Below are 7,816 nucleotides of genomic sequence, written 5' to 3' on the forward strand. Positions count from 1 at the left end.
TGTCTGTCTGTCTCTCTCTCTCTCTCTTTCTCTCTTTCTCTCTTTCTCTTTCTCTCTCTCTCACTTTCACATTGTCAGTGTCATTTCCTGGCTTTTTAAAAACTGATTTCCCAGCCCAGGTGATATAGATAAAATATAAACACGTATTTTTCTTTACCCTCACTCAAATCTGAAAGCTTTAAGGAAGCAAAAATACTATAAAGTAGGATTTTGACCTATGAAAAGAGCATTGCTGTCTTTAATTCAGCTATCTGTGACAATTCTCCCAACAGAGACAAGTTTTATTTTTTTTGACAAGTATGGTAAATGTCTGAAAATCATACACACACACACACACACACACACACACACACACACACACACACACACATTTGTGAATGGGGATTTTAGGTTTTCCTCAGTGAATGTGTGGCACGGGCCAGATGGTGCCCAGACCACCATTCAGCAGAGTCCTTTAACGATAACGATTAACAGCTAATTACATTTAATGCCTTGAAAGGAGTCCAGTCACATTTGTCTGATCAGAAATCCATCCCTGGGTAGATCGGAAGAGGGACAGGAGTTCCAGCAAGGCCATCTGTACACTCTTTTTCCCCAGCTCTTGCCACTGAAGAGGGCTTAGCCATGTCTACGACTCCTTTTGGAGTATAGATTCTGCTTCTGGAAGCTGTTTAAAGAGTAAGCCTTGCTAAATTAAAAAGAGAAAAGTTGGCCTTTTCTCCATCAAGGCAATAGCCAGTTGGATAAAAATTCTGTTTGGATGGAGAGATAGAGAGGCTAAAGACAAAGCTTGAATAACCCACTCTAGACATTTGTGGTGTTCTAAAAGTTAGGACGTACAGAAAAGTGTGCCGAACAAAGTTGGAACACAATGAAAGTGACTGACAGATTCCAAGCAACATATGCCATTTCTTCCTATATTTTTCCTTGGAAACAATTTCTTATATATACTATGAACGCAGAAAATGAACATTATAATAAAACTTGATAAATTCGTAGATGTTTAGTGTAGAATTCATGCCAATTTGCACAGAAAATTGAATGGATCATACACCTTCCATGTATGTCATTTATTTTTCTATTCAAGTGATAACATAGCCCATCTGACAAGTGTAGCTAATGCCAAGTTCATTTCCTAAGGACATGGAAAGAACATCCGCGCAGCAACCACATTTGATGCCATTTTAGTGGAGTTCAGTACTTAAAATGTTGAGCCATTGCAGGCAGCAGATCTTTCAGGAGTAAAATGCAATAAATATGTTCCCCAGTAGAAATGGCATCTGAGCTTAGTGGTGGGCCCCCATACCTATGAGAATACTAAAGCCATGCCTTTGGTCAGATAACTGATCCATGCTGAGCTGATTTTCTGGTAATCTGAATCTTGAAGATAAAAGAATGTATGAACTGGGATACATTAATGACAATATTTTAAAAGGAGGGTTCCTCTTATAAATTTAATGTGTATATAAAGCATGCCTTTTAAAAAACTATACTTCATAGGATCTGACTTATACTGTTTCATTAATTTTTTGTAAATATTCTATGATTTTAATTTGGATCTTTTTACCAAAGAAATATTTGTATCAGTTAATTCAGGATAGGGAGTAACGAACTTCATCCTCATGGCATGTGTTCGTTAGGGTCAAATGAGTCCTGTGGTCCATTAGCTCTCACATAAACTTTATGGAATGTGTCTTAGTTACTCTTCTCTCGTTGCTGGGACAAATACCCGACACCCAAAATGAAGGAAGGAAAGGTTTATTTAGCTCACAGTTACTGGAGGTTTCAGTCCATACTCAGCTGGGTCCAATGCAGAGCAGCACATAGCAGAGGGCAACTTTTCATGGTGGCGGCAAAGAGCAAGAGCACAAGGGAGAGGTAGCAGCAGCTCAAGCAGCTAGCTTCTCTTCCCACCTTCCACTGTAATGCAAATTGCCTGCCCCAGGGTAGGGGAAGTACTCACACCTATGGGTACTTCCCAGTACTTACCCACCTATGGGTAATCCCAGCAGTACTAAAACCCATAATCCCAGCCTTGGATCACACATAATCCCAGGGGATCATGAGTTAACACAAACTCTAGAAGTCCTCACCCTATGACTGCATGAGGCTTTGGGGGGACAACTAGACACAAACCATAACAGAATGTTTCCAGTTATTACAGCAAATCTTTAAATACTTTCACATTTTATTGCCTAACTCAGGTCATATCATTATCAGTATAAAATTACAGGGAAAGATGAACCTATTATGTCCTGGAAGAACAGGAAGCAAGAATGCTGGAAATATTGATATGCAGCACAGTGCAGGATCCGTCTTAGGTTTTCATTTCTTGGTTTAGTTATGATTAGAGAATATTGCCTACAACTTTTATTCTTTCAGATTTCACAGTATATTGAAGTTTCTTGAGTACTTGACTATGTTATAATCAATTTTTTTGGTGACTGTTTCAATGATATTGAAAGAAGGCATTAGTATTTATTTACATTCAGCTTATAGGATTTTATGTTTATCAATCAGCTGTAGTTTTTATTTGTGATATTTGTTTTCTAAACATATTTGTGTCTATTTTATTTGTCATAAATGGAAGAAAGTTGAAATCCAATTTTTAAATACATTTTCAGAGTCTTCTTCTGGGTTTAGCTTTACAAATATTATTTTTTCATATTCATAATTGTTATACTTTTATTGTTCACCTATCTCAGTTACAGTGAATTTCATCTGACTTAAGCAAGCTAACTTTATTTATTTATTTATTTATTTATTTAACTAAGAGAATCTGGACATATTAAGTACAGGGATATTATTTTGAAAGAAATCTTTTTCTTTTTGATACTGGGGATTGAACTCAGGACTTTGAATTTGCTAAGCAGGTGCTTATGCCACTGAGCTATCTCCCTGACCCTAAGTTCAGGGATATTAGTTCTTAGGAATCTAAGTGCTTTTCTTTTAATTCCCTGACATACCCAAGCTCTGGTCATATAATGTGCTAGAAAGAAGGAAGAAAAAAAAGGAAGAAAGACAGGTGGGAGCCTCTCTGTAGCATTTTTCTTTACATCTCTTTCTTCAGCAAATAACTTGACACTCTCATCCAAGACTGGAAAGCAAATGAGGAGGGAAACTGTAGTGTTCAATCTAAGATGTAAAATTTATGACTCATCATCAACATGATAGCTATGAAGACAACATTACATGATACACTTTCATTCCTCTGGTTGCAGAAGGATGGTAGAAACCTCACAAGGGTATTAAGAACCAGGTAGAATATCTGGAGTGCCCATTCAAACTGTTGGCCGAAGGGTTTTGGATTCTGACTTATAAATTTTGAAAAATATGTGCCTAAACAGATTTCTTCTGTGGGGATTCTAAAAGTTCTGCACATCATGATCCTTTACTCACAGGAATTCTTTGTACAGACTAGATAATATGTTTAGTTGTGCTTTGAAGGCTTTAGGGATAGAAAATAGAGATCTGCAGTTGTAGATATAGCCAAGTATACGTGATGTACTTGACAGAACTAAATCAAGACTAACATGGAGTATACAGTTATTGACCCAGACTCATGACTCTGGTCACATCCAGATCCATTTGTGAAGGCTTTATAAGTAAAACTACATTGTCCTTAGAATATCTAGTCTGTGGAGACAAATTATGAGGAACCAATACAAATGATAATGCCAAACATTTTTAGAAAGCCTCCTGACTGGAGTACTTTAATCACCTTCTATTTACTCTGTTGGTGAAGGATTGGTTCATATGGATGCTTGAATTATAAACCATGCAACACCAGAGCAGAAAATCCACAATAGTTGACTAATCACATTAGTCTTGGTTTAGGAGGAGGATCCTGTAAGTTAAAAAGGGTTACACATGAATTGGACTAGGAAATAGAGTGAAGAACCAGTGGCTGCCTCAGGCAGTCTCTATAGCATGAATAGACCCAGATGTCCCTTGGTTCCCATGGTTAGCTTGTCTGAATATTTTTATCAGTTGGCAGGAAATTGAAACCAAGTACTCAGGGATAAGCAGTAATTGTGCCTGGTGCCTTTGATAAGGAGGCTTGTTTGGCTAGAAGACATCTTCTATGGGAGCAGGTTTGTAAGGACAGAGGTTGTTTCCGACCTTTCTGGTTTTACCAGATGGCAAGGCAGCACATAAATTAAGCCTTTAGCCCTTGCATTATGTACAGATAATTTTACTGGGATGTCTTTTGTTTGTTTGCTTTTCTCCACATTTGAAACATATTTAAATAAGGAGATTTGAGACTTTGTTATTTTTATCTCTGCTTGCTCAAATACAGTAAATGATCAGTGCCTCTTGAAATTTTCTTTACTTTTAAAAGTATAATGCAATTGGTGAGAAAGCCTAAATTGTAGGTTTTCTATGCATGATACTGTGTTAGTTAAAGGTAGAGCATGATATGGCTAATTTCCTTTTTTTTTTTTTTTTTGACATTTAAACATTTTTTAAAGAATACAAAATCTTGATAATGATGGAAAAATAACAGCATTAGAAGCAATACAAGATTTCATTAATCAATATAGTAGGAACTAAACAGGGCTGCTGTTTTACATGATGCTATCTTCAAATTAGTTATTCAGATTATTAGATGTGAATATGCAATAGTAAAGTAAAAACAAAACAAAGCAATAACAAATAAGTTATAAGATATTCAAAAGAGGAAAGAAAAGTAAGAAGAAAAAAAAATTAAGCATTAACTACTTTTGAAAGACCAGTGGAAATTGACACTAGAATTATTCAAATTATTTCCCAGGAGCCAGGGAGATAGCTCAGTAGAATAAGTGCTTGCCTGGCAAGCACAAGGGCCTGAGTTCAATCCCTGGGTTCCGAAAAAAAAAAAAAAAAAAAAATTCCAGATTATACCTAAATATCTTTTTCCTTTCTTTAGTTTGTCCTTTTCCTCATCCCAGGTTTTCCTTCCCATTTAACAAATTCTTTCCCTTTCAAAATATATGTTGTACCTTTTATATTTTGATTACTTTTTCAGGTTCTCACATGAGTGAGATAACGCGATGATTGCACACATGGATCTGATTTATTTCACTTACCAGTACAGTCTCTAGATGCATCCATTTCTCTTCAAAAGCCTTGAGTTTATCTTTTTAAAAAAATTAAAAAATCTTGGGAGCCTGCTGGTTAGTTCAGTTGTGTAAGCGCCTGCTCATGCAAATGCAGTCAGACGCAGAATACCGCGGTTGGATCCCCAGCTCCACTTGCTTTACCAGATGGGTCCTTAAGGCAACCTGAGTCAGAAAAAAAAAAATCCTTCTCAACTTTGGGCGAGCCAAATAGCTCAGCAGATTAAAGTGACTGCAAGCAGGCTTAGTAGCTGGGGGTTCGATCCCCAGGCTTTCTTTGCCAGCCCTTCCCCTGGGGCACACTGAGACAGCAACTGAGATTGGGCATGGTGGCATGTGCCTGTAATCCCAGCTCTTAGGAGGGTGTAAGCAGGTGGATCACTACGAGTCCCATTTAGTAGTGAGACCTGAATACCCTGTAGACCCTTCCCTAAAATACAAACAAAACAAAACAAAACAATCTTTTATTTATCTATTTATTTGGTATAGATTCTCTCAACACAGATCAAACTCTTAGTGATCCTCCTGTCTCTTCTCCCCAGTGCTAAGATTACAGGAATGTGCTACTACACTCAGTTTTGCTGGCCAGATCAGTACCCTCAGGGTTCCAGAGCTGGCAAGCATGTGGTACTGGGGGTTGAACTCCAGTCCTTGCACTTGCTAGATGGGCACTGACCACTAGTGATCTCCTCAGCCCAGAGTTTATCCTTTTTTTAATAACTGAATAATATTCCATTATGTAAAAATACTATATCTTTTTAACTATTCCTCAGTTGATGGGCATTTGGGTTGTTTCCATGGTTTAACTGTGACAATTTGCTCTGCCATAAACATGGGTGCACATATGTTGCTGTGGTATGATAATTCCAGTTCTTTTGGAAAAATACCTAGATGGGGAATAGGTGGCTTGAACAGCACCTTCAATGGACTGCTATGCCACCAACAGTGAGAATGGTTTCTTCTTCCAGACAGTCACTCCAGCATTTGTTATTGGTTGACTTGTTGATGATATCCGTTCTTTCTGGTGTAAGATAGTATTTCAGCACTGTTTTAATTTGCATCTCTTGAATGACCAATGATCTTAAACACTTTTTCATATATTTACCACTTCTATGTCTTCATTTGTGAAGTGTATGTTCATCTCAGGTGCCCATTTTTAAGTTGGGTCTTTTAATTTAGGAGGCATGATTTGTTTTTAAAAAAACTCTTTTTATGTTCTAGAAAGGAGTCCTTTGTCTGAAGGACAGTCTGCTATAATTGTTTCACAATTTGTGGTTATCTTTTTACTCTTTTGGTGACTTATTTTGATGTGCAGAAAGTTTTCAAAAAGATTAGATCCCAATTGTTGATTCTTTGAAATATTTCCAGTGCAGTTTGAATTTTGTTCATGAACTCTTTACTTACTCCTATGTCCTTTAGGTTCCTACCTATTTGTTTTTCCAGAAGACTTAGTATTTCAACTTGAATATTTAAATCTGGATCCATTTTGACTATAGTTTTGTGCATGTTGGTTGGCATGGGTCTATTTTAAGCCTCAGTCATGTGGAAAGCCAATTTTTTTAAAGCACCATTTATTAAAAAGGCTGTCTTTCTTCCAGCGGACATGTTTGGCCCTTTATCAAAGATTTGGTGGCTGAATGTGTTTATAGTTGTGTCTGCATCTTCTAATCTGTTTTGCTAATCCTCAGGTCTATCTCTATGCCAGTAACATGCTGATTTTATCACAGTAGCTTTATACTGTAATTTGAGGTCAGGGCTTGTGATACCTCCTGCCTTTTCTTTTCTTCCAAGGGCTGCTTTTGATAATCTGGGTCTCTTCTGGTTCCAAATGAATTTGAGGAAATTTTTCTCTAGCTCTGTGAAGTATACTAATGGTATTTTAATTGGGGTTGCATTGAATCTGTATAACAATTGTGGCAGTATGGATATTTTCACAATGTTGGTTCTTCCTAACCAGGAGCAGGGACTATCTTTCCATTTTCTCAAATCCTCTTCAGTCTCTTTTATCAAAGCACCATAATTTTGGTGGTATAAATCTTTTACTTCCTTTGTGAGATTGAGTTCTAATTATTTTATTTTTTGGGTGTTATTGTGAAATGTGTGTTTTCCATTATTTCTGTCTGAGTGCATTCAATATGTATAGAAATGGTATTGATAGTCAAGTGCTGATTTTGTATCTTGCAAGGGTACTGAATTTGGTTACTAAATCTACAAATCTTAGTGGAGCTTTTTGCATCTTCTTCTATGAAGAGTAGCACTTCACCTGCAGATAACAATAATTTCAATTCTTTCTTTCCAATTGTTATTCCTTTTATTTTTTCTCGTCTTAATTGTTCTGACTAATGTTTCCAGAACTATGTTGAACAGGAGTGATGACAGTGGACATTTTCATCACGTTTCTGATTTTAAACAGAAATCTTTCAATTTTTGTCCATTTAGTATCATGTTGGCCATTGATCTGGCATAGATGGGTTTTGTTGAGAAAAATGCCATCTATTTCAATTTTATGTAGTATTTTTTTATCATGAATTAGTGTTTCATTTTGTCAAACACTTTTTTGCATCTATTGAGATGATCATATGGATTTTGTCTTTGGCTCTGTGGATGTGGTGTATTATATTTATGGTTTTGTGTACATTAAACCATCCCTGCATTCCTGGGATGAGTCCCAGTTGGTTATGATGTATAATCTCAATAATTTGCTGCATTCTGTTTGC

This window comes from Octodon degus, unplaced genomic scaffold (genome assembly GCF_000260255.1).
Source record: "Octodon degus isolate 3935 unplaced genomic scaffold, OctDeg1.0 scaffold00094, whole genome shotgun sequence".
In the NCBI taxonomy this organism is placed as follows: Eukaryota; Metazoa; Chordata; class Mammalia; order Rodentia; family Octodontidae; genus Octodon; species Octodon degus.